We start from the raw sequence: 25,879 nt of genomic DNA, 5'->3' as shown, positions 1-25,879 counted from the left end.
TCTTTCTGAACCAACCTTATTGTCTGATCTGTACTAACACTGATAAACCCCTAAAGAAGTAGACAAGCCTTTAAATAAATTCGTATTCATGAGGAATATTTGTTTGATTAATAATTTTGGTGCCTAAACAGTTTTCATTTGATAGATTTAGTCAGTTAAAAAAGTCCTTGCAGAGAACAAGAGCGTGGTGTAAGCTGGGGCCTGTTGTCCTTAATGAGTCCTCTAATAATCAACAAAATTAAGCCTGCCTATTTCTGATGGCCTGCCATGTTGTTATTCTGAGGAAATACACTGTTTGGCAGCGGCATTAATTCCTGTTTGTGCGGAAGTGTTTTTGGAAGATGCAGGCGAGGGGCAGAGAGAGATGAGAGTGAGAAAGCTGCTTTGCGGGTTTAACAGTGCCCCGCAGAACACACCGTCTGGTATTTCTGAATTATGCTAAGCTGCATTTGCTATGGACTTGCCAAAGGGTGCATTTATGAGCCCAAGGGGGCAGCTCATGTTGTTCTGGTCCCACAGTTGAAGACCCCCCTGAATAACACACCCACACACACACCTTTCTCATGTTTCCAGGGATGGAAGGGGGTAAGGGAGGAGGCTTGGGCTCAGACAGACCTCTAATTCCAGCAGATCCGCTGATTAAAGACAACATCTTTGAAAGCACAGACAGTGCTTTCCTCATGGCAACCCCCTCCTCTCGAACAGGAAGCCCTCCTGCCTAGTGAGAATAATGTCTCTTAATACTCTCACGGCTTTGAGATGGCCTGAGACAATGTTTTTGCTGGTTTATTGAGTCAATGTGTATAATATTCTGCACATTTTCTTTGGAAAGTTAATCCAATTATACTTTTTATAAAAGGGGAATTTCCATGTCTGTGGGCAGAGTGCTTCATTAAAACAAATATATTTCAGTGAATGGTTATAAACTCCCCAAAACAAACATGTCTCTTGGTAACGATTGTTTAATCCATTTAAAAACACATTTAGTTTTTACAACAAGGCGTCAGGACCCCAAATAAAAATGTTTTTATAGGACAGAGCTAGACTTGTTTATCTTAGTCTTTATACCAATCATGGGTAACATAATAATGGCTGTTTACTTATAATTAATGGACACACAGAAGAGTTGCTTGGATTTTTGTCGAACTAACTCTTAGAATCGTAGAAGCATAGAAAAAATGTCAATTTCTTTTCTTTCTTTGCCTAGATGCCATAATAGTTGAGCCAATCATATGGTAAAATAGAGATTCAGAAACATCATCTCAGGCCACAGGCCCTCCTCCTCTCCTGGCTGTTACCTCATTTGCCTTTTTTTTGCAATCTGAGTCGTTGCTTGTTTTTCAAGGTACGATGTGAATATGCAGGGCAAGCTGTGTTCACACAGTTATAGCAATAGGCTTGAGGGTTTACATTTTTGCTGTGCCATGCTGCCCCAATATTTTGGAGCCCTAAAGGTCACAGGGTCACGGCTGAAAAAAGGGTTCTATATGTGCTGGTAAAGGTCGGGTTCCCACATGGCGTGTTTGTGTAAGGATCTACTTGGGTGAACATCCGAGAGTGAAAACCACTACCTGTGCAGTCCTGCAGGTCTTCCTGGGACTTGTAAAGGCGGTTGACCTCGCTGAGCTTTATTGAACTTTAGGAACACAGGATAAGCATGGGTGAAGACAAATGCATACAAACCACGAAAGAGACAATAGTGAGTGTTTGTTCTGAGTCTATGAAAGGCGTGGGCAGACTCCATCGTCCCTCTCTCTCTCTCTGGTCACCATGTTCCCTTGCTGCATGAAAGGAGCCCAGTCTTGGGTAACTTGACAGAGACAGAGAGGGGTTTCTTTGTGTTATGTAATTACTCCATTGAGCCCTCCACCCTAACTTGAATTTGGAGCCACTCAAAAGATCAACCTGTTCTTCAGGCCGGTTCTGCCTACACTTTGAGGACTTTGTCCATATCCACACCCTTCAGGGATGAAATGATGTGACAGAGAATGCACTGTAAATACCAAATGGACTTAGCGTCTCTTTTAATTTGATTCAGTCCACTTCTGAGTCATTTCATTCTAGGTAGTTCATTACATAACTGCAGAAAGACCATAAGATTTGTAGCTTACTCGACAGCCGGGTGTTACTTATCCTAATGTCCCAATGCACAATTCAGCATTGTACAGAAGTGCATAGCCCCAGTTTGTGTCTCTCAAGTATTATCATAACAAACTCAGCCACAGAGCTAAGCATCTGTTTTCTAAAAGATAAACTCTGGGCAATCTTTACCAAGTGGGTGTTTGACAACATTTCCTGCATTTCTAAAGGTATTTCCAGAATCCTCAAAGAATCCTCTGTCCGTAGGGATGAAAACAAATGATGTAAAGACCACTTTCTATCCCATTTCCCAATTTTTGACTTCTATTTGTTTTTTTCATGTGAACAAAGATGCTAACATTATTATAAATGATGTGAAACACATTGATATTTTCTGGTCTCTTATTCTACAAAATGAGCTTCCACCTCACCACTTGTTTTTTCTGATGAAGGCAAAGGTTTTAGATGTTTAAGTTGCTCCTTATTGTTTTTACACATACTTATTTAGCTTATTTGGGACATTCAGGATGACTGAGCAGCCCATAGTAATAAACACATATGTGTGATTAATTAAGTGCAACGACTTCCTGGATCTGGCCTCCTCCCAGAATAACCCAGGACACATTTCTGTGTCTCCACATGGAAAGTTTGGGAGGGTCTCCAGCGACCCGGATATGACCTCTGACAATGATCACTTTTCTAGGATTGATTGGTTCATATCAGGAGCATGAGGTCACTCATACAGATTGTTAAGGGTGTTTACTGCCTTACAATCTGTGTATCAAGCCTGAAATATGTTTTGCTGTTTCAACTATTCTATGTTGTGTTCCTCCCTTCTCTCTGAGCTTTGAGGTTGGTGTCGCAGTGGACTTCTCTTGGAAAGCCTGCTATCCTTTTCAAAGGTGGCATGTTTATGGTGAGGCTGTATGAACAAACTTGACTAGACAGGAGTGTGTAGTGTTGAAGTCCACTCTTACTGTCACATTGACAAGTTCTCTCTAATGTTTTTGTGTATGAATGTGTGTTTATGTATACTGAATGTGTCAGTGGGTTTGTGTGCATGCCTCCAGTCCTCTTCGGGCTACCGCTACTTACTCTGTAAACAGAGTGAGGAGGTCCCGTGGAGAGAGAGCCTTGTAGTCTGGACAGGTCTGCTGGATTATGGGCGATCTCAGCTCAAACCAGGTCAGACAAATTGCATGTTAAGGGGGGAGAGAAAGCAGCAGCAGGCACTGACCTTTGGCACAGTAACTGTACAGTGCTCCATGGATATGGAGGACGTGACAGGGAAATAAATCTGTGGATTTACAGCTGCCAGCCAGCTGGGCAGGGTGGATATGAGACGGGTTGGACTGTATACAGTGTGTGGGATGTTCAATCCAACTAAGCTGCATGAAGCTTTGTGTGGCTGTCATATTGTGGCCACTTAAGGTTTTTCTATAGCCTCCTCTTTCAAGCCTCTCTTAATATGAATATTTTCGGCCCTGGGATGCTGAAACTGGTGACCATAGCTGCTCTTTGATGCGTTTCATCTTCTTTTCAGGTGCTTTTTTAAAGTTATTGTTCAATTTGGAGCTTTAACAATGTTTTATAAATTATGTTACACATTTCTTTAGCTTCTCCCCTGTTAGGATTTGCTGCTTTTGTTTGCTTTATGTCGCTTAACTGAATACTTTTTGAGTTGATGACTATGGGATGAATTGGACATAATCAGACAGTAGATTTTTGGAAACTGTGTTGGACATTTTATGGACCAAACAATTAGTTATTTGATTGTTGCAGCCCCTGGTATAATTCACACTATCATCATCTTGAGTGTTATTCTTTATCCTTCTTAATGTTAATTAAAAAAAAGTTGCTTTTGCAATTTAAGATATTAATTTTAAACTATAATGAATAAGTCACTATTTGTTAAGTGTGTCTAGTTGACTGCACAGAAGAATACATTGCAATACAATATCTTGACTTTCCAGCAACAAAATTCTGTTTTTCCAGGGTATGAGAAAACATGCTAGGAAACAATAGTAATACACAAGCCCCCACTTTGATCCTACAACACAGACAGACCCCCACCTTCCAGCCAGTGCAGCATGCTGCCGGCTGTAGACTCAGGAAGACTAGTGAGGAGGGGGCATGTGGGAAGTGTGCAACTAGGTCACTGTCAATCCTGTAGTAAGCCTGAATACATGTTTTAAAAAAAAATCCCCTTTCATTAATACAGGTTCATTAAATGCATTAAACACTTTCCTGTAGAGAGAAAACAAGGAATATATCATTGGTTTAGTCTTTTTTGTAACAGCTGTTCCTATAAAACATGTAAAGGCTGTGTTAGCCTGGCACTGAGTGCTGGGTATGAGCTTTTGCAGAGCCCAAGCAGTCGCCATGGTACCAATGGCATGAGGTGCAACGAAGGGGTGGGTTGGTTGACACTCGAGGCTTGGGCTGCTGGCTTGTCTGAGATTATTTCTGGCAGTGCTATTCAGGAATTGAGAGAGGGAGTGAGATAGAAGAGAGTGGGAAAGAAAGAAAAAGGGAATGTTGCAAAACACCATGTCTACACACTGGAGGTCGAACAGGAGTCGGGGGAAAGTGAAAGGGAGTGAATAAAACATGTAGTCGCACGAGAGGTGAGGAAAAACGATGGCGGAATTGGAACAGACACTGTCTTTCTGTTTATTCATTCAGAAACCTACAGTGGAAAACTACTTGCACCCCCAGTCTACGAGCCCCTAAATAAGAAAAATCCTCCTCCGTCATTAATCAGGTCACTTTGTCACTCAAGCAATTCACCCTGCCTTGCAGTTGTTTTCCATCTGATCCAGCATACATTGCAAGGCGCAGCTTGTCTCACCCACACACCCCGAGACTGTGGAAGAAGGAGGAGGGTGAGAGGGGGGAGGGTGTGGAGGGAGGGAGGGAGGAGGCGGTGGACAACAGTAACAAATAGCTGCAGGAGGAGGTGGGGAAAAGGAATAACAAACTCTCTGAAGGAGTGAAACACACTCAGAAAAGGCACATAAATAAAAGAGATATAGATCCAGGCTATCAGTTCAGAGAAAATAAAATAAAAGCCTTGTTTTTGCTGCAGGTAGAGCAGGATTTACTGTGTTGCTCCTGTCAGGAGAGTGAAGAGCAGAGAGATAGGGGGATCACATGGTGCTGTTGAATAAACAAGGCGCGCTCTCTTCCTCTTATTGCCATAATGTGATATTTATAACGTGCATATGGAATTAAAGCTCACTAATTATTTATAAAGGGAAGCTTTCCGCTGCTTATTTAGCTCCTATTTTTCATTTCTTTTCCCAGCACATCTCACACAACTCTCTCCTTTCAGTCACAGTAGAATACATATATAGTGGCACAATGTCAAAGAAACATGTCGATTATCTTAAGCAGGAGGCTGTCCTAGTATGAAAACCACAGGAGTTATGATAACAAGCGAGTGGTTGGTATCTCCTGGTATAGCTGACATGATTTACTTTGACACTAATGAAATGGAGCCATTGGTTATACATTACACAGGTGCTCTTCCTGCTGGGACTATAGTCAACATGCCTCCTGTGAGAAAAGGAACAGCACACTGACCCTGTTTTCTTTTGGTAGCAATAGACCCTTTTGACATGACTCAGTGAATGCACAGGTGTAAGTAATAACATGAATGGCTGGATTCCATTAAGCAGCTTCCGTTTAATGGTTTATTGGGACACTAATAGGACGGAGTCATCGTTAATGTTATTAGAAACACCTGTGCGTTGCCTATCAGGTCAAGTCCAATGTCTGCTGTGAGAAACACCTTCTCTTATTGAAGACTACAACTAACCTGGTATCCAAATGCTACGTCTTATTCAGCTAAAGATTTTAAACTGCTCTCTCGAAAGCTATCTTTAGCTTTTTCTCACTTTCTGTGTTAACACGTGAGTGCAGCACTTAGACTTTAACAGGTCTCAAGCTCTCTACGCAATCAGGCTTTTAATCTGCCCAGTACTTTGTCGATTTATCAGTCCATCGTTTGGACAAAAAAAATGCCCGAACATGGTGAAAATTTGCCATCCCAATTTCTGATATGCCAGGGTCAATCCAAACCCCAGATATATTTATTTAATTATGAAATCAAATGTAGAAAATCAACAAATTTAAGAGGGTAAACCGGAATCTTCCTAAATGTTTGAATGATTAACTACTTTTTAATGTGATCGTAAGCTGTACATACTTTATTAATAGTTGGTTTGGGACTGTATGCAGCCTTAGAGGACAACTAGGCTATACCAAGACAAAAAAAGGCCTCAACACATTTTTGGCGGGTATAAAATCACCATTTCATGTTTCTTTAATGCTAATTATCTGTTGTTATTCAAGAACAACAATAAAAGACAGGAGTTAAGGACATAGCTATTGAGGTTTAGATTTAAATACATCATTATAAATAAATAATGTCCCTCCTATGTGTATTATACATTGTTTTTCTGTAGGTTGTTGCATAATCTGAAGGAATATTCAAACACACGCACATACAATCCAACAAAATATACCTCGCTGATATTAAAGTGGCTGCATATCATCCCACTTGCCTCATAAACTCGGCCCCTGTTCTCGGACACTTTCATCTATCGACCTGCATGCCATCTGATCAGGATTAATTTGATCAAATTCATAAATGAATGATGAAGGTTATTGTCCATTGGAGGCGGTATTTGAAAAAAAAAATCAATACATGCCTTTTATCCTGCAGCCTCTTAATGCTTGGCCTTTTACTTGATGAAAAAGAACGAGCGTTTCATCATTCCCACAGCGCATTGAAAGCAGCTGCAGTTCACCTGTCTGGACACAGGAGGGCACTCACCGCCTGTCTGCAGCCTTCGCTCTCCTCTCAAGTTGCTGGAAGGGAATTTTCCATGCACTGGGCTGAATGCATGAAATGCTGTACATGATTTACATTTTTTCCTTTTGCCCTGGTCACTGGGCGTTCATCCAGTATGTGAGTGTGTTTGTGCGTGTGACTTTGCTCTGCAGGTTAATGTGTGTGTGTGTGTGTGTGTGTGTGTGTGTGTGTGTGTGTGTGTGTGTGTGTGTGTGTGTGTGTGTGTGTGTGTGTGTGTGTGTGTGTGTGTGTGTGTGTGTGTGTGTGTGTGTGTGTGTGCGTGTGCAGTTCTTGAGAGATTTATAGCAGTGAGCATGCAGGATTTAAAGTCATCTGTGGATCAGGTCACAAAGCATGAATAGCTCAGTGGCTGCGGTCCAGGCCTCAGTCTGAGGTGGCCCCTATTAGGATACCAACCACAGGCTCAACACCAGGCTTATCCAGCTAGAATACACAAACAAAATATTAGGGACACTTGCTCCTGTTTTCATCGGGAGGTATTGTGTAATCAGTGATTCACACCAATCCAAATCCAGGTGAAAAGCTGCACTTCTTTACCGCTTTACCCACTGTGTTTGTTTTTGAGACGGTTCTGAACAGCAGTAGTTAGTCAAGAAAATCTACAATTTTAATGAGGTATTAGTTGTGTAAGTCAAGTGCTGTGCAAACATGCAAAAACATATCCAGGTTTTATCTGCTCTTTTTCTGCTTTATATCATTGTAATATGATTATGCTTTCATTTGGACCTCTGATCAGACAACATAAGCAACATTTAGGCCTCGGATTGAGGTTAGGGAACATGTGAGGGACATTTGTTTGACTTTTTATAAACCAAAGATTCATGGATATATCAAATAATTGTTAACAGATTCAATTGGTGCACCTCTAGCCAACAAACGTTTATTAGTTTTGGGTGTTAGACTTCCATAATGGGTGTGTACATCTGAATTAATAAGGCAATATTTAAAAATCATGATTTATTAACCTTTACTTGCTGCTAGTTTTCAGTGTCATGCCAAACATCTGATTGCGGTGGCTTCTTTGTGAGAGGAACTGCCTCAAATCTGGATGGAAAACATTAAACATGCATAAGTACACACACAGTGCTCACCTCATTCAATCTTGACAGGACCCCACACTTTGAGACCTGAGCTTCGCAGTGGTCAGCAGCACCCGATGGATCGCTTCCCCGTACGGGCATTGTGTGGTGCGGCTCACCAAACGGGGTTGCCTCAGTTCACCAAGTGCCATGTTGGCTTAGGCCTGGCTGTGGTGTTGTTTCAGTGTGTGTGGTATTGTTTCAGACCCAGTGTGCACTGGTATTGTGCTCTCTTCTCGGGGGTATTGTCCCGAGCTGATGTATGTGTGCATGTTTATGTTACAGGCCAGTTTGTCAGGATGGTGACAGTTTCACGCTACGGGACCTCTGCGTTCCCACAGTCGCTCACCTCTGACCTCTGCTCTTCAGCTAAAAAAAAAAGAGTGTGTGTGAGTGTTTAGGTTAGACAGGGGGAGAGAGAATGTGTGTCAGTGTGTGTGACTGACATGCAGTGTTTATAAAAAGTACTTCACAGTGGTTACTTAGGGTAGGAAAACACACTCCCTCATTGACAAATGTGTCTGCCCTGAATCTGGACATGCATGCGCCTTAATGTATGAGGTTACTGCATGTCACATCAACACATAAATATTTACAAAATGTTTTATTTATTTATATCTTCATTGAATGTAATGTAAGACATGCAGCCTTTTTAATACACAGTCCACGATTTCATACACTCAAATAAAGTCAAGGTCTTAAGAAAGCTAATCAAATTGGGATTGAGGTCAGATGACTGACTGTGCCTGTCAAGAATAATATACCATACCCAAGAAAACCTTGCTTTTTCTAAAGATTCACCCTGTCCAAAGTCAATGTCATATTATGTCCTGAATGTTTTGCTGCTACACTGTCCTTAAATTGTGCAGAAACTAAATGTTCTATCTTTGGTTTTAATACCAGTACAAAGGTATTTACTATCACATATTAAAATGACATGTGCTATTAAAACAGGTTCACCTACAATACTTCTTATAAACTATATTTGACACATTGACTTTAATGGTATTTATGGTTGGAGGTTGCAGCCAGCTGTTACTGAGCCTCTAGTTTTGTCAGTGTAACCAGAGACTCTGCCAAAATACTTTTGATGATATTGATCCACCACACTGGCAGCCACACAGACACTTTGAGGATCAAGATGAATCGCTAGAGATACATTTTCATCCTGCCGTCGACTGACAGAAGAGAATGCCTGGCTAATATTGACAAAACATTTTTGACCAAATACGTACATGTGGGTATGATGTGGGGTCTTTCTTGGGAAAATATTAACACTAAATATAATTTTAAGAACCCGTTTACTGGTTGAAAAAAGCATGTATTGCTCATTTGTATTCAAAAGTCATATAAGCAAAAAAAAGGTCACTTTAAAACAACTTGAATCAATATTTTTGATTGATGATCCTACAGAGAGGTTTTACCTGAATCTGCAGCTTCTCTAGGCTTTAAGCTTTTATAGGGATGCGTTATAAAGTATTTGCTTATCTCCCTACCCCACAACTTTACCGTTTTGATTGACCACTCACCCTTAAAACCCACCATACTCTCCCTGCTCAGCTGCAAATGGCAGACAAAGTGACTAGCCTGTGAAAACAGTGGAGCATTTAGCAGCTAAAGGGCCAGATACCTGTATTCCCCTCAGTAGTTGGTAAAGACCAAAACAGAGCTAAAGGAAGTGTGAATAATGGACTTGCATCACCAAGCAGCCAGTAAACATGACTCCAAATGAATGACAGTGTTGATTTGGTACTTTTAGATGAGTAAGTTAAGAAATACATCATATCAGCTAAATCAAAATGACACCATATTATTGTTGTGTTCACCAACCTCTTGCTTACTCCCAAAGTTGCCTTCAAAAAATCAGCTATTGCAGGTTTCAACAGGAAATCAAACATTTTTGCTTGCAGTCTGTCATAAGTACTTAAGCAACATGTAAGGATATTATTAGTCACCCTTCCCAACAACATATCAAACGTTGCGTTTCAGAAATGTAAATGATATTGGTTCACCAATACTGCTGTGTGTTGCAGATGATCAGCTATAACTGTTGGTTGGATGTGGCTAGACTAAGTTTGTCATACTTTGTCCTTCCTCTGTGTGATCAGTGAATCTTGAAGGTGTTTATCTGTGTGTGGTTGCTGCTCTCTGTTGATTGGGTCACTTCAGACGCTTGTGTCTAACCTAAAGAAGCCTCACGTGTCCAAGAGGAAATGCTTTTGTTCCGCTTTTCTTTTTTTTCCTTTTTTAACAGTTCAACGGTTTTAAAGTACATGCCTGAATAAAGAACGGAAGCTTAAAGCAAGTGCACAGAGTTGTTTACCCTCCTAATGCTCACACACTCGTACTGCATGTCCCGAAAGAGTAATAGGAAACGATACCGTTACATCATGTTGTCATCAGTCACAACTCGAGGGTTTATGAGACCCCTGATCTCACTCTGATAGCACCCAGAGTATCTTCCATCTGATTAGTACATGTAAGCATTTTTGCAATTCTTTACTGACTTGTTTTGCAGGAGTCTGGCTGGATGAACGCTGGAAGCTGTTCCCTGAACACATCGTATAACTTTGTCCTCTGTAAGCTGAGCCCTTCTGACTCATGGGCCTTGTAGGAAAATATTGGTGTTTGGTTGTTTGCACAAATAGTTGAAGTTGTTCCCTCCTTTTGAGAATTATTCCAGATGTTGGCTTTAGCCACCTTGAGGTTTGAAAGAAGATGGCTTTTCGTTTAACTTTCTATTCTTCATCAAAAGAAATGTGGATGTTTGAGTGACACATAAAATGCACCCAAAGAACATTGGATAAAAAACTGGTTGTTTTTCTTCCTCTGATGATTAAAAAACTCTGCAGGCCTTTAAATAAATGTGTTTTTCTCTTCTAATTATACAGTATTGGATAACAGATTGAAAAGTTGTGGTCTATCACTTTAAACAAACTTTTCATTGGGCTGCAAAACATTTACTTGGATGGGTGGGGCTGCACTGCACCTGCTAACAGTCTGCTACCCTTTGTGTTGACTTTAAGGATTGTTTCATAACATGTTTTCTTACCTGTGTAAAATGTAGGAGTCATGAAGTAGGATAGCTGAATTATGGCAGTGGTTGTCAAAGTGCAGAAACCCCATAAGTTGAGACTGCCATTCAGGAAGAAATACAGCACGATTACATTTAACAGTTCATCAAAAGTTAAAATGGACAGTGTGGACTATTTTTGAGGATTAATCTTTAACTTATAAGAATCTGCGGAAGTGTATTAGGAGGCCCATCAAACAGAAATATAGATCTGTATAGAAAGGAGTTCCTTTATGTGGTCTCGCAGGTTTAAATACATCAGATAATGCATAACCGTACACAAAGCCCTCACAGAGCATTTCAACCGGGGCATGTAGGCTTATTGTGCGCCTGCAGTATGTCTCTGCCAATGGTGATTACAAAGCAAGAAGGAGCCTCTCTTTGAACATGCCGAGTATAATCTCTGAGGGCCAAAGAGCACACTAGAAAGCGATCTTAACAAGTAGAAATATTTGGAAACAATGCAATCCATTGTTTAATAAGCAGTACAGAGAGAACGAGAGTTTGTACTGGAGCTAGGTGAATGAACTCTGAAAGGTATAGTGGGCTGAAGCAGAAAGAACGCTGAAAAGAAACTAGACAAAGATCTGCTGGGCTGCAAAACAAAAATTGCAATATCTTCCACAATACTGAGAAAACCAGGCTAGACTACAGGGAAATATAGAAGAGAAAAGCCCAGATTTTGACTGGCTTTTTGAGAGCTTAGAGGTAGAAGAGTAGTTTGGGCCAAGCTTGGCTAAATACTTGAGAGAACAGAAATATCTAGGCCATGGGGAGATCGATGGTGGGGGAGACAAAGAGCAACTTCTCCGTCTGGTTCCTGAATAGTCTTTGCTGGCAGGTTGCAACACCTTGTCTGTTCCTCGGTAGATTTTCTAGTCATGTTGCAGTAAACAGTCGGAGGCCCGTAGGAAACCAGACATGTAAGGGTTGGCAACCAATCAACACAAAAACATACACAAACCCTCGAGTCACTCAGTCAGCTTATTTTTCTTCTTCTCATTTTCTTTTTTCCCCACTGGGGATAACGGCCTGGTAAATATCTCGGAGCACTGAACTGACATCAGCTTTCCCCAACATCAAACCTAATCTCAGAAATGGAGAGGAGTCCATATCTGCTATAAGGAACGATCCCCTCGTGACCCAGCTCAGCTTTTCTCTCAGGACATCACTCAACGGCATGCCCTCAGTCGCTTATTGGTTTGTTTTAAGGGAGTGTCAGCGGCCCATTGGCTCATTTCTCGTCACTTGACGTCAGGAAAGCCGGAGGGGAAGGAAGGAACTCTATAAGGACCCCTAGTCATAAATTTTGCCAGGGGCATGATGTGATGTCAGGCGGGAAAGCCAATGTTGATGTACTGTAACTTATGTAACATGTTTTCCCAAAGTCCAGCCAGTTAGCAGGCCAAGACGTTGACACATTAGTCTGCAGCAGCAGTTTTTCACTAAACTGAGGTTCAGAGATAAGTAGATTAACTTAGTGGGGGAAAAAGTAGGTAAACATAGTTCAGTGGCTAATTCTTCCCATATTGCATGTTATCTATTGAACTTTAGAGGTAATTAAACATGTCAACACATTGTTCCTCTCTCTTTGTCAGTTCTGTATGTTTTTATCTTCGACTGCATGATTTGCTTATTTTTCACAGTGTCACGTTAGGGCAAAATACACGCTGTTCTGTTTGTTTCTGCTTCATAGCTAGATAGATAAGTGGTCATGTACTGTCTGTGTCACGTGTGAGGGTGTCTTGCTTCATATATTTTTAAATGTCTAGTTCTAATTTGATTGAGCAACTACAGTGCAAGTAGCTGTTTTTAGACAACGAATGCCCAAGGGTACTGATATTTATTTAAAAACAATAATTGGGAACTGAAAGCTCAAGTTTAAAAACCAAACTGGAAAGTGTACCACTCGTTATATATGCTGTTCTCAATTCTTGCATAACCAATTTAAGTAATCCTTATTAAAACATTTTTGTGTATACGTTTTGGCCTGAATAGCTTTAATAATTGGCTTACAAAAAGCAGTAAAAACGTGTTCAGTGGCCCGTTGTGGCAGCGACCTAGTTTGTCTTTCCTCACTGAGGAATATGGGTCAGCAGGACTCGGGTATACAGTATATGGATGAAGAAGGTAAAAAGATCAGCAGTTGAACCAAAGAACTTCTGTGAAATACCACGTGTGTCTGTGTGTTTCTGAGCACAGGTGTGTGAAGGTGAGATGTTTATCCAAACATGCTGTCATCACTCCCTTGTCTCAGAGCTTTCCTTCTCCTCATACATGTGAGAAGAAGAAAAAAACAGATAGTCGAGCTCTTGTGCCAAATCTAGCCCACAAGCTTGTTTTCACATCTGATCCGCTGTTGCCTTGGTGGTCACCACACAATAATATGTTGTGTTAACTTCACACTTTTTATAACTTGTTGATATTGGAGGTCTGAGCAGATGAACTGTTGACAATAAGGCCCATGTTTGCTCAAGATTTCCCTTTTGAGACGTTACTGGAGTTGCAAACAACACTCTGGTTACTTCGTTGTGCAACACGTCCCCATTGCATAAATCTGACTATAAGAGCGAAGGAGGAACAGTGAGAAAATCAAGCCACGTATGTTTTCCTTCTTCAAAAATGTGACTTTCTGCCTGGAGAACATTGAAGAATGTATCTCATGTGCTGTTTAAAAACTCACCAACCTCCAGTTTAACTATACACTTTTGATGTACTGAAATAATTGTATTCAATCTTTAAGAAAATGGATTTACTTTTCCCTCAGACAATCAGAGCTTCTATCTGGTGCTGATGTAATGTGCTGAGGGAATTATCTGTGTTTTGTTGACTGGTTTGACAGGTGTTCTCTTTGTACTGGGCAGACCATTTTCCTCTATTGCCAGCTCTCCACACCCTCTGACCAGATATAACCAAACTGTGGGCTACGGGGGAGTGTGTGTTTGTGTGGGAGGGAGTAAGAGGATGTGAATGATGTTTATATGCAAGAAACAAAGTCTGGTTTGTATGTGTGTTTGCGGCTGGGAGAGGAAGGGGCGAGAGATAGATAATGATAAAGAGCATGTGAATGCTGTGTAGTTTCTAAAAGCAAAACAAAGTGTGTCTGTGTGTGTGTGTGCGTGTGAGTGAGTGAGTGAGTGAGCGAGCGCGTGCACTATGCTTGTGAATTTGGGATTATTAGCCCCCACCTAATTGTGGGCAAGCACTCAAAGACTATTAATGCCTGACCTGACCTCCTCTTTATTCCCTCCATCCATCACTGAGCGCAGAAAACAGCAAAACAACAACTGCCGTTAACAGAAGGAGAGAAGGCTGCTCCCATCGGCTGCTGTGAGTGGTCCAGACACACAGCCTGAGTGGGCTGCTATTGGCTCAGAGGAGACACACCTCTAGAATCTGTTTCTCTGTAAAGCAAAAGGGGGGGTGGGGGGTTGCTTGAAGGAAGGGGATATTGGGGTGTGATTGCAATGTGTATTAGGGAAGACATTTTCGAGGAGGGGGGAGTCGCATGTTTTCTCTGGAAAACTTCCATTGGATCTTATACAAAACCTTCTAGGAAATTGGGATGTTTGTTTGCTTTTCACCCTGTGTGTGTTGGAGCCGAGCCCCTGAAAATCACAACCAGGCTAACCTAATTAAGTATGAAACCGTTTATGATCCTGCAGCCCTTCCCATAAAGCGGACCAGAGCATGAGCTTGGTTGTGTAAAATCGACATCTTTATCTCTGTTAATCAAATCAACATGTTCCTGCGGTCAGGCCGGCCCTCGCTTGAAAAAAAGAGGCCGTTTATCATCAACAGCAGCAAAGGCATGCGTGTTTATCATGTTTGACATGCATGAGCGCCGACGTACAGCGTGCATATCCATCATCACATGTGACATACTGCATGTGACACAGAGACAGCAGGGAGCGTATCACACAGCATATCGCTCTCTGAAGTTGAAGCAAACCAGTAGGTGGGTTTGTGACCGTGTTTTTCTAAACACAGTTACAAGGATGTGGGAGGAGCTTACGATGCTTGTGTCTCAGTTTAGATGTACAAAGAGTTCTGTACATTTTCTGGGGGTGAAAGGTTGGCCATTTCGTTGACTAATTTCAGGGGAGATGTTCTTCAAGATGTTTATTAACCAAGGTTAGGTTACCGAACCTGAGGGAAGTCAAATCAAATGTAAGGGCCAATAACTTATTGACATAAATCAGTTTAAATGTGTTCGGAGAATACTACAATTTTAGATGGAAGTTAAAACAACAGAATAAGATATAAGGTTATTAATATTTCACTTTTCTGTGTGTGTGTGTGTGTGTGTGTGTGTGTGTGTGTGTGTGTGTGTGTGTGTGTGTGTGTGTGTGTGTGTGTGTGTGTGTGTGTGTGTGTGTGTGTGTGTGTGTGTGTGTGTGTGTGTGTGTGTGTGTGTGTGTGTGTGTGTGTGTGTGTGTGTGTGTGTGTGTGTGTGTTCTGAGGCATTATTGGCCTGGAGGCTAGCCAGAAGAAAGGGTTAGGGTTATTCATGTGTAGGTTACATGCATGCATTCTCTCTTGTAATCAGTGAGGAGGGGGTGTCCAGTCAGGAAACAATACTAATCAAATATCTAATGTTGCATCAACACAACTCCCCTTTGTCAAACCACACCCCTCTCATTTCTTTCTCCTGCTCTCCTGTTGATGTTCAGGTTGCCAGAACAGAGCTCTCCTTGTTCACCACAAACTGAGTGAGAGTGTGTTTGTGTGTGCTCCTACCAGGGTGGGACGTACATCAGAATACTTGCTGTACTGCTACATGGTTAGCATTAAAAGCTTTGAAGTGAGTTTTGTTCTGTTTCCTCAAAACTCGAGCTAAAGTTAGGAAGTTGAGGGAGCTGTGGAGAGGAAGTGACGGAACCAATTTTAAGATGTTGGGAAAATCAATCGTTTCATATCGGGTCAATCTATTAAAACATATTTCTCTAATAAAAATAATAATAATAATATGAACAACAGTCTCCATTTGTTTCCAATTTTCATTCATGTAAACTGTGTGGGTCAAAGAAGTAAACAAACTGTACAGCATGTAAACAAATGACATTAGGTTGGTTATATACAGCACAGTTCAGTACTACAGTAAGTCTCCCTCTGTGGAAGGAAATCCACTTTTTACACTTCAGGCCTATAGTTTGGTTTTGGAAAAGCAAAACATGAAACCACCTCCCAAACTTGTTGTTTACTAAGAAGATGTGTTGCCTCACTGTCTTGGCTGTTGACGCATTTTAAAATAGCTCCATCTTGTTTGCTGTAGATGCCATTGCCAAGTTATTCTTGGAAAACAGCTGTTTGAAGGAGAGATTCAATGAACCTATAATTTCCAATCAATCAGATCACCTCAATTAAATCTCAGCTTTAATTGTAGTTTCCCCTTTGGACTAATTACCAATTTTACCATGTAAGATGCATGATTTCCCCCCCCCCCCCCCCGTTTCGTCAGGGCGGTCACATTTGAGTTATTGCACGTCACACGGATGAGCTAACAAATGTCCTATATGTGTTGATATCTGTTTGGGTGGCAGCATACATATGTCACATGTATTATATTTCATTCAACCACGAGTAACCTCCCGCAGCAGACTGCTGAGGACTGTTTTGCTTAGAGTTACAAGCTCAGGCATGTTGTGTCAAGATATCGTATAGCTCCCTGTGTCCCATTTTCCTGCCTGGCCTCATGGCAACAAATCCAATATCAACAAATGATCAGTGCTTTATAGATGTATTGTTTCTTTGTTTGCAGAGGTGTTGCCCTTTAAATTAAGACTTAAGGGCTTATCTGTGGCTACCATAAAGCCAGTAACAGAACGAGCGGGTACCTGAGGACGCATATTCATAAATCATCTGCTGAACACATTGCACATACAGCCTTTTTTAATGTGAGCACAGAAGGTACATGGACCTTCCTCCTCCCTGAACTGTATGTTCCTCTTGCCTCTGGGTCAGTTTACTCAGAGTTGAAAGGTTAAATCACTTAACAGAAAAGTGCATACATGAGTTGAAGCAATACGCACATAAAAGTGTGTATGCAAACAGACACGGAGCTGTACACTTGTGTAAGTTAACTGGTAAGCTATTCTTGAAGCTGAAGTGCAGCAGACCTGTGTGAAATGTCTTGGCCAAATTGCTCCCATGTGTACGTCTCTGACCGTGCAACTGACTCTGTGATGGAAAAATAGCTTTTCAAAGAGGGTGCACAACATGAGGTGCGGGATAGACATTGTCTTTGTGTGCATGTATTTGGAGACTGCTGTGTACTGTATGAAGTCTGTGTTTGGTGTCTGTTGGCTGGAGCCCGCAGTCCTCACCGGGTGGGGTATGTGGCTGTGGCCTTGCCACACAAAGCCACTTGGAATAACAGAGGGGGTTTACTCCGCATGAAGGCCGCTGGTTGATGAAAAGAGGTGCTGTATGTGGATAGATTTGCACAATCCAGCCCTCACTACTTTACAAAGCAGGGGTAGAAAAAAGGCCTGAACGCATGCATGAGAAGAATTTGAGAAGTAGGTACATTGATTAAATGAGGAAGATGCTGAAAAAGCTGCAGGGGAAAGTTTTGCATCTTTCACAGGAAATGAGGCTCAGAGTGCGACCCCGCACAGGAAGTGCAAAGGCTGGGTAAGAGTTCGCCTCATCTGAGCACACGGGGAATTTTTTTCAAGGTTTCTGTGAGTGATATAGCCCACACTTACATTTTAGTTAATTCACAAAACATAAGTTCAAGCACCAAATGTCAGTGTCAGGGCCTCAGAATATAGTTACACCAGGAGAAGAAGCATCTACTATGGTTTGCAGAACAATTTCCACCAATTATACATGCCAAAGTCAAATGATGCCATTGAACCATTTCTAAAGCACATATGTTTTTACCTGTTCTGAATAGCCACACTCTTGCAAGTAAGTATGGTTTATTTTATTTGAGTGGCATCCAATAATAACATTGTACACAGTTAATATTAATTGAATCAATTGTAAGTTAATAGTAAGTAAATAGTTAGGTGGTTTAATGTTCAGTAAATGAAAGTTTACATTTTAGAGCCTGCTTGTATGTGCAAGATGAGTAGCATTTTTGGACATATGCCATATTCAGCTATCATACGTTTTACATGATGCAAGCTCTTGGCAAAATATGCCATGCTTATGTCAATCTATCTAATTGATCTATTGATCTTATCTTCCAAAAGACCTTTTTTATTCTTTGCTTTTGGGACCTAGAAAAAATGCATTCAAGGATCCAGTGAAGAGGGCTTTTAGTCTGCTAAAAAGAGCAAGAGTCTACAAGTCTGATTTGCACTTGTCTGGTGAAAGATGTGGAGATATTTTGCTGTGCTGTCCCCCACATCATACTCAAGATATATTCTGCAATATTTCTGCCTAATGTACCAAATGTAGAAAAATGACTAGGTCTGAAATAGTTTTTAAAATTTCATTTCACACATCACCCTTTTGTTTCTCGCTGTATTACTCTCGCTGTCTCCCTTCATCTTTTCACACCCAGCTCTTCTTCTCGCTCACAGATATTCTTTTACATTTACACCCTTTGATACACACACACACACACACACACACACACACACACACACACACACACACACACACACACACACACACACACACACACACACACACACACACATACACACATACACACACACACACTCTCACTGACAGTGACTAAGGTCGGCTTGTTGTTGCAGGCAGCTGGCTGAGGGCTTTCCTGTCCAAACAGCCCAAACGCTGAGGTGGCAGAGTGTGAGGGACAGGGAGAGATACACAGCCCAGAGAGAATAGGCAGAGTGGGGTGACCACAGGCTAATCCTATGGCCCGCCGGGGAGGTGGAGCAGGAAACATGGGGCATGGATGATGGGTGAAGTTCTTCCTCTCTCACCCCGGGTGACTGATATGGCTACATACACATTCACATTCGCATGAGCGTGGACGGACACCCACATGCAAAGACATGCATGAACACATAAATACACACTTTCTGCTGGCCGTTCACTTACAGCCAAACCTGACCTGCTCCACCACCCACTGGGTTTGTCAGGGGACAGATGTTGCCCACCTCTAAATATCTTCAGCTGCATACTTTTCCTGTCTTGTTGACAGGACTGAGTACTCTACCTAAAGCCTGACGAATGTGGACTCAGAAATAAAACTCAATTTGAGCTTGCATACAGCAATTCCACAAATTCACCTACCTGAATCCTGCTGAAACCACAATTAAACACACTTTGAGGAAATTGAATTAGACCCAAGGTAATATTAGATGATGAGTCATACTTTTATTCCATTCTCCATGTATATGTTGTCACTCAATCTTTCATGTCATACTTCACGGAACAATTCGTAGTTCCTATGTGACTTGCTGCATTTCTTTGTCTGATATTAGTGTCAATTGGAAAAAACGATTTGGGATTTTAGTAATTGTGATTGACATTTTCAAACATTTTTCACCATATTTCTATAAATGAATCGATTTATCAAGAAAAAGTCATCATTGCCTCATGTAACTTAAAATGCATTCTTGGTGGCAAGAAATGAAGTTGATCGTTTTAGTTTTCTTGGTATAATATGCATATTGGAAGAGCCAGAAAACAATTGGATTTGGTCCATACTGTGGGGGAGACTGGCTTTTGCAAAATATGTCTTTTAGTTGCTTCTAAATTTTACAAAATCTTGGCCTGCCGTGTAATACCATGCTGACCATTATATAGTCCCAAAGCAATTACTATAGGCTTGAAACAATCAGTGGATCAGTTGAGTGTAACTGTTAAAACTTGGTGGTGAATTTTCTGAAAAATATTGAGAAATGTGAACTACTGTAGCTTTCTCCTACTTATTAAATGTGTTATTATATGTGTAAGTGCTGTTGTGTCTATAGTTAAAACTAAACATGCTGTGACTTTGATATCTGTAACACAAACAACCTTTTCTTCCCCCCGTGAGTTCCAGAGACTGACATTTGCAGCTTGAAGTGCTTCCTTCAGTGTGCTTCAGTTATGCATTTGACAGTACTTTAAGGAACAGGCGGAAGTCATTAGTCCAGATTTGTAGTTAATGTGTAGCAGCAATGTTAGAGCCCGAACTTGGTTAATGTTTTAAACCGATGACAGCCACAATAACATCTTTTAAAAACATAAACACTACCTCAGTGTTATGGTTACAGATGCGAGCAGATATTATATGCTGTATTCCCGGGGTAGATGACCCAAGGTGCAACCTGCTGAGAGTCATGTAACCCCCACCCCCACCACCATCAGCCCCTCAGTGTTATGTAACCCCCGGGTTAAGAGTGACGGTTATAGGGGGGTTTATTTCTGTACTCTGACGCTCCGGTGTGACATTTTGCACCGACCCCAAACAGATACCTCTTCTGGTTTATGTTTTTGCATTTCCTCTATACACACATTTGGGCCAGGAAATGACACACATGTACAGTGAAGAGTCATGATAACAGTGTGGACAATGATATTGCAGTGGGAACAGCCAAAAAAACACAGAGAAAGGAAAAGGGAAGGGACCAGAAACCCAAACAAAGAGCAGAGCAAGCCAGGAGAAGCACCGAGCAGTGGGAACCATGTGCCTTCTCGACTTCCTATTAACAGATGGGTCTGCTTTGTTGGAGATTTTTCTCTTATCACTGTCAGTGGCTCCGCTCTTTGTAGTCTCCCGTAAGGAAGAGAAGAGGAAGAGATAGTCTGAGGGAAAGAATAAGAATGGGCACACAGGGAGTTGGGGAGATGAGTGAGGTGAGATAATACTGGGAATTGAGAAGGGGAAAAAACATGCACACATTTGGAGATGCTGAATAGACAATGAAAAGGCAGAGCTGGATCGAGTGGGAGTGGTTCTTTTGGCAGATAGCCCCTGCAGCTGCTTTAGACAAGGCCCCTACGCAGCAAAGATCAGGAAAATTTTAGCCACACTGATACACACTTTCTCTCTCACAAACACACACACATGCACTTCAGAGACCTTCACATTTTGGCAGCGGCTGCTTGCTTTTGTTTTCTGTGAACTGATTTAAATAAGTCTACGAAATTAGAAGGTGGGAGGGACCTTCAGGGACAATTTTATTATGTAATCAATGTTATCATGGAGTAAACAAATCTCAGAGTAAACTTTCACACTTTTCTCACAATACAAATGCTTTTATAATGACTCTAGCTTCCTTAGTTTTTTAAATGTTTAGTTTTTCTCTTGTAGTAGTTAGACAAAAGACATTAAATGGCTCAAAGTTGAACTATTGTTTGTGTGTGTCCTAATAGATAGACAATGACTAGGCAAAAGTAAGGTGTTTCTCAAAAGCAAGATGCAAATATAGCGGCCACACCGACAAATGAGACTCAATAATAGTTACAATATAATGATTACAGCTCCTTCTGAACACATAAAAGGTAAAGAAGGAGTAGTTTGAAAAATGCAAAGACAAAAGCTTGAGAGAGAAGTTGAAACCCTGCATAATTTCTCGCCTCCGCACAGCTGGGCAATTGCGAAATAAAGTGGGTGTGCATCCTGGATGGTAGTTTTTGAAAAGTGGTTGCTCAAAGATCCACAATCAAATGCTGAAAAGTGCAGCAATAAGAGGTTTTCAATGATTATTGATCATCTGAAAACCCCTAACATACTGATTCCTTAATGCCACCACTTCTATTCAATAGTGATATTATAGGTACATGACAGAAATGTAACTAAAAAGCTACTTAGTTTTTTATTTCATAAAGGTTAGGAATTGACTTGGTTCAAAGCAAGATTTTTTACATGCACAAATAAGGAACATATTCATCTCTTTAGTCTGAGTATTATCAATTACAGTCATGGTGAAACAGTAAGAAATGAATGACCAAAAGCATATTTTCTGAAATGTCAGTTTGTCCAGTCTTTGTTCCCTAAGTTTCAGAGCTGTTTCATAAGTGCGCAAATACAGGATCATTCCCATTGCATTCATCTGAAAGATACCTCCCTCTCTCCAGTCAGCAACTCCAGGAAATCTGACCTGAATGTGCAAAAAACCCTCTTGAATCATGAGCTGCATGTTTGTGTGTGTTGTTTGTTTGTGTTGAAATGTGTTGATGAAAGTAGCACATCATTACCGCCTGTGCAGCACAGCGGGGGGCTCCAAGTGACAGTTAAATGTCCATACACAGTTACATAAGGTACACATTCACACACACTCACACAGACTCGGCTTTGTCCTGAGGGGACACGATGTTCTGTTGACCCTGCATTTGGAGGACAGGAGGAGGAATATTGAGAGCGGCTATGGTGACATGTCCATTCACATGCCTGTGAGAAACAGCACCCCGCCTAGACCCCAGGCAACCCCTCTCTGATTCTGCTTATTTAACTGATGAGGTGTGTGTGTGTGTGTGTGTGTGTGTGTGTGTGTGTGTGTGTGTGTGTGTGTGTGTGTGTGTGTGTGTGTGTGTGTGTGTGTGTGTGTGTGTGTGTGTGTGTGTGTGTGTGTGTGTGTGTGTGTGTGTGTGTGTGTGTGTGTGTGTGTGTGTGTGTGTGTGTGTGCCCCTGAACATGTATTGTATGCCTGCATGTCAGTCATTGTTGAGGATCTCTGTGCCGTTCAGTGTGTTGTTTATGTCCTCTGGCTTTGAGTTTTTCTGAAACACACACGCACAAAACACACGTAAACACGTAAACATCATTGATTCTCAGCTATCTATTGTGGTTATCCATCATCCAGAATATTTGTCCTAAACCGTCAACAGTTGTGGTGATTTATGGTAGTCAAACTGACTTATGAACTAGTCCAGTTGTACACAGGTATTATATTTGTAAAACATAGCTTTTCTACAGTTTTGGCCTTTTGCCCACATCCTAACAACGTTTTTCATCACTGAAAACAAAACTTTCTTAAACTAAATTCTAATATAAAACTGACTTTTTGCTGCCAACAGATGTACATATGATAACAAATAAATATACAGTAAGTTCCTATGCTCACATATATCCATGGATTTGATGTACTTCTTCAACATGAATCAATACAATTATAAACAAACTTAAACTTAACATGTTTCAGCATTTGTGTTTTTGGCACATTTTGTCTCTTTCTAATGTAGAGTCATAGCGGCCCAGATATAAGATGACCCACCCTTTTCCAACACCTGTCTTCAAACTTTTGAAGCATACTTTGACAGGTGGTCCCGGAGGCACTGTTAGTTTAGGGATAAGATGAAGATTATCCTTAAAGCCTTATTATCTGGTAAAGTGAAACATTAAATCCTTTAATTAAAGCGGAATATAAAGCTTCAGCCACAAAACCAAAGTGCATACTCTCCTGTCAGACTGTGAGAAGCTGTCTTAATGATTTCTTCTGACAGGTAGTTGCCTTTATTGACTTCTCAGGTGTTGTGGTCCATTACATCAGTAGGTCAAACTGAAGACTCTTAACTGAGTAACACACGGATAAAACATCCTTTCTAGGGACCAGTTTGTTGAAACATGTTGTTGATGAATATGCTAGAAATGTCTCACTAAAATGTTCTCTCGTCACACTCTCGATTAATAAATCACCTCACTTTTCGGACTAAGTGGATATTATATTTTTCTAGGAAATCTTAACTGGCATGCAAACAGGAGTGATTCATTGGGAAAGTTTCAGGACACAGCTGTAAGTTCACGTGCCGCCTTTCTATTAACGCACTTGTTAAATTGATGTCATTGTCACTGTTCTAACTCATAACCATGGAGCGGCCACTCTCTGATTTTGTGTGTGTGTGTATCCTGTCAGTCCTCTTTTCCTGGCTGCTTCCTGTTCAGATTCAGGGGTGTGTTCCACTTCCTTCCTGCACTGCCACAATCTTAGTCAGGCTTCCTTTATGTCTTCCAGCTTTATGAAACCCACTGTGTATGACTGTGTATTTTGGCTTGGGTCTCGGTACATGAAGCACATGCAGCTGTTGCGCCAAAAAGTGGGACACAGGGCTTCTCTGCTGTGCTTTGGTGTGACCTCCACTCTGTGCGCACAAACAAATCCCGAAACACCTCTGAGGTCAGAGGCCCGATAAGAGAAGACACGGAGAAACTTTCCCACAGTGATGTCACCGCTTGGGAAAATCTTGTCACAAACCGGTCTGTTACTACTAACTTTTAGTCTTTTTTATTTTGCTCCTGCATCACCGATACCTGCCGAGAGGTTTCTGTTGTCACACTGCTGGCTCAGATACTGACATTACATTGCAACTCAAAGAGGCAAACAAAATCTTGGCTCTTGTTTTTGTGGTTAGCACTTCTCCATCATGGATGAAACGGCAATTTTCTTGCAACACAGAGAAATGTTTCTGCTTCTTGTCTGGGTGCTTGTTGTTTTGACCCTTGCAGACCTTATTGGCTGCTTGTTTGTGCTGGTATTATACCAGTTAATGCTGATTTAGCTTTTTTGTAATCTGGATAAAGAGAGAGTGCCTGATACGACCCGATAACTCAATGCTACTTTGACTTCCATAGCAAATACACTTGAGAAAATGTCATTGTTCAGATAGATATATGATCAGTAATGAACTAATCATTAAGCTTAGAAAATACCAAATGCATGCTTTTCCTTGACATGAGCCATTTTATAGTTTCACCTTGAAGTATTTGGATGAACACAAGCGAATAACTGTATTCCTCAATTAAATGATATGATATTTCTCCGTTTCAGCTGTAGGAGTGTCAGCAGATGCCTTGACGTCACAGAGGGAATGTTTGCAATCAAAACGACACGATAAAGAGAAATGAAACAATGATACGAAATTAGGATACATTTCAAAACTGCTGCGACAGCAAAAGATAAAAACTAATTGTGGTCAACTTGCAGACTTTGCTGTGGAACTAAATACGACTGCACAAAATCTAGGTCTGAATTAAGGTTTTCTAAAAGTCTGCGTGTTCGCCCGTCCAGATATATATGCAACCCTATGGTGTAAAACTACAACTGGGTCAGAAACATTTTGAGTCGTGTGGACATGGCGTAAATGTTGCAAACGTTTTTCTTAATGGAAAGGATTGGATGAAGCGTCAGTGTATCAGAGGGTGGATGTGTTTATTGAACGGAGCGGCTGACAGTGAAGTACAGACAGGATTAGGCTCACATTTAAAGGCCTGGTCAGTGTCACTGTATCTGGTCCCTCTGGAAGCGTCTCTGGCCTGTCTGAGGTCATGAGACTGTGTCTATGTGTGTATGTGGCTGCCATAGAAACCATGGCGACGTCTGATACGAGGACCTATCCCCTATCTCGCCCTGTGGTAGAATCCACTCCTGAGCACTTGTGAGGTACTTTGGGAAATATGCACTTTAACACACACACACACACACACACACACACACACACACACACACACACACACACACACACACACACACACACACACACACAACCAAACACGGATAGCTGGTACTACTGATGTCGTACATGCCAGAGCAGAAGTTCATTGTTTGTCTCGAAAATGGAAAAAGTAGTTCGTAAAAAACAGACAGACTGGAAACAGAAGGGAAGAATTAAGGAGCGTTTCTAAAAGCAGATCCTGTGAAAGCAACCAATAGACACTTGACTGTCATGTGCCCTGTAAGATGCATAACACATATTTTTTTCCAAAACAGTGTCAGTCTGGGACCACAGAGAGTCTGGCTTTTGGACTAATGAGCTGATAGGTCCCTGCACCCTGAGACCTTCCCAAAATACCCCACAGAAAAAGAGGGCTGATTGCCTCAACGCTCCTAATCAAACACCTCATTCGCATCTCGCAAC

General features: G+C 41.3%; 1 protein-coding gene across 1 annotated transcript in view; it reads left to right on the top strand.

Annotated features, from left to right (window-relative positions):
• Nucleotides 1–25,879, top strand: part of sesn1 (sestrin 1) — a 47,453-nt gene that overhangs the window by 1,667 nt on the left and 19,907 nt on the right. The window lies entirely within an intron of this gene.

The sequence above is a fragment of the Eleginops maclovinus genome, chromosome 15, assembly GCF_036324505.1.
Source record: "Eleginops maclovinus isolate JMC-PN-2008 ecotype Puerto Natales chromosome 15, JC_Emac_rtc_rv5, whole genome shotgun sequence".
Taxonomy (NCBI): domain Eukaryota; kingdom Metazoa; phylum Chordata; class Actinopteri; order Perciformes; family Eleginopidae; genus Eleginops; species Eleginops maclovinus.
The sequence above is the reverse complement of the archived record's forward strand: the minus strand, read 5'-3'. Positions and strand labels throughout refer to the sequence as shown.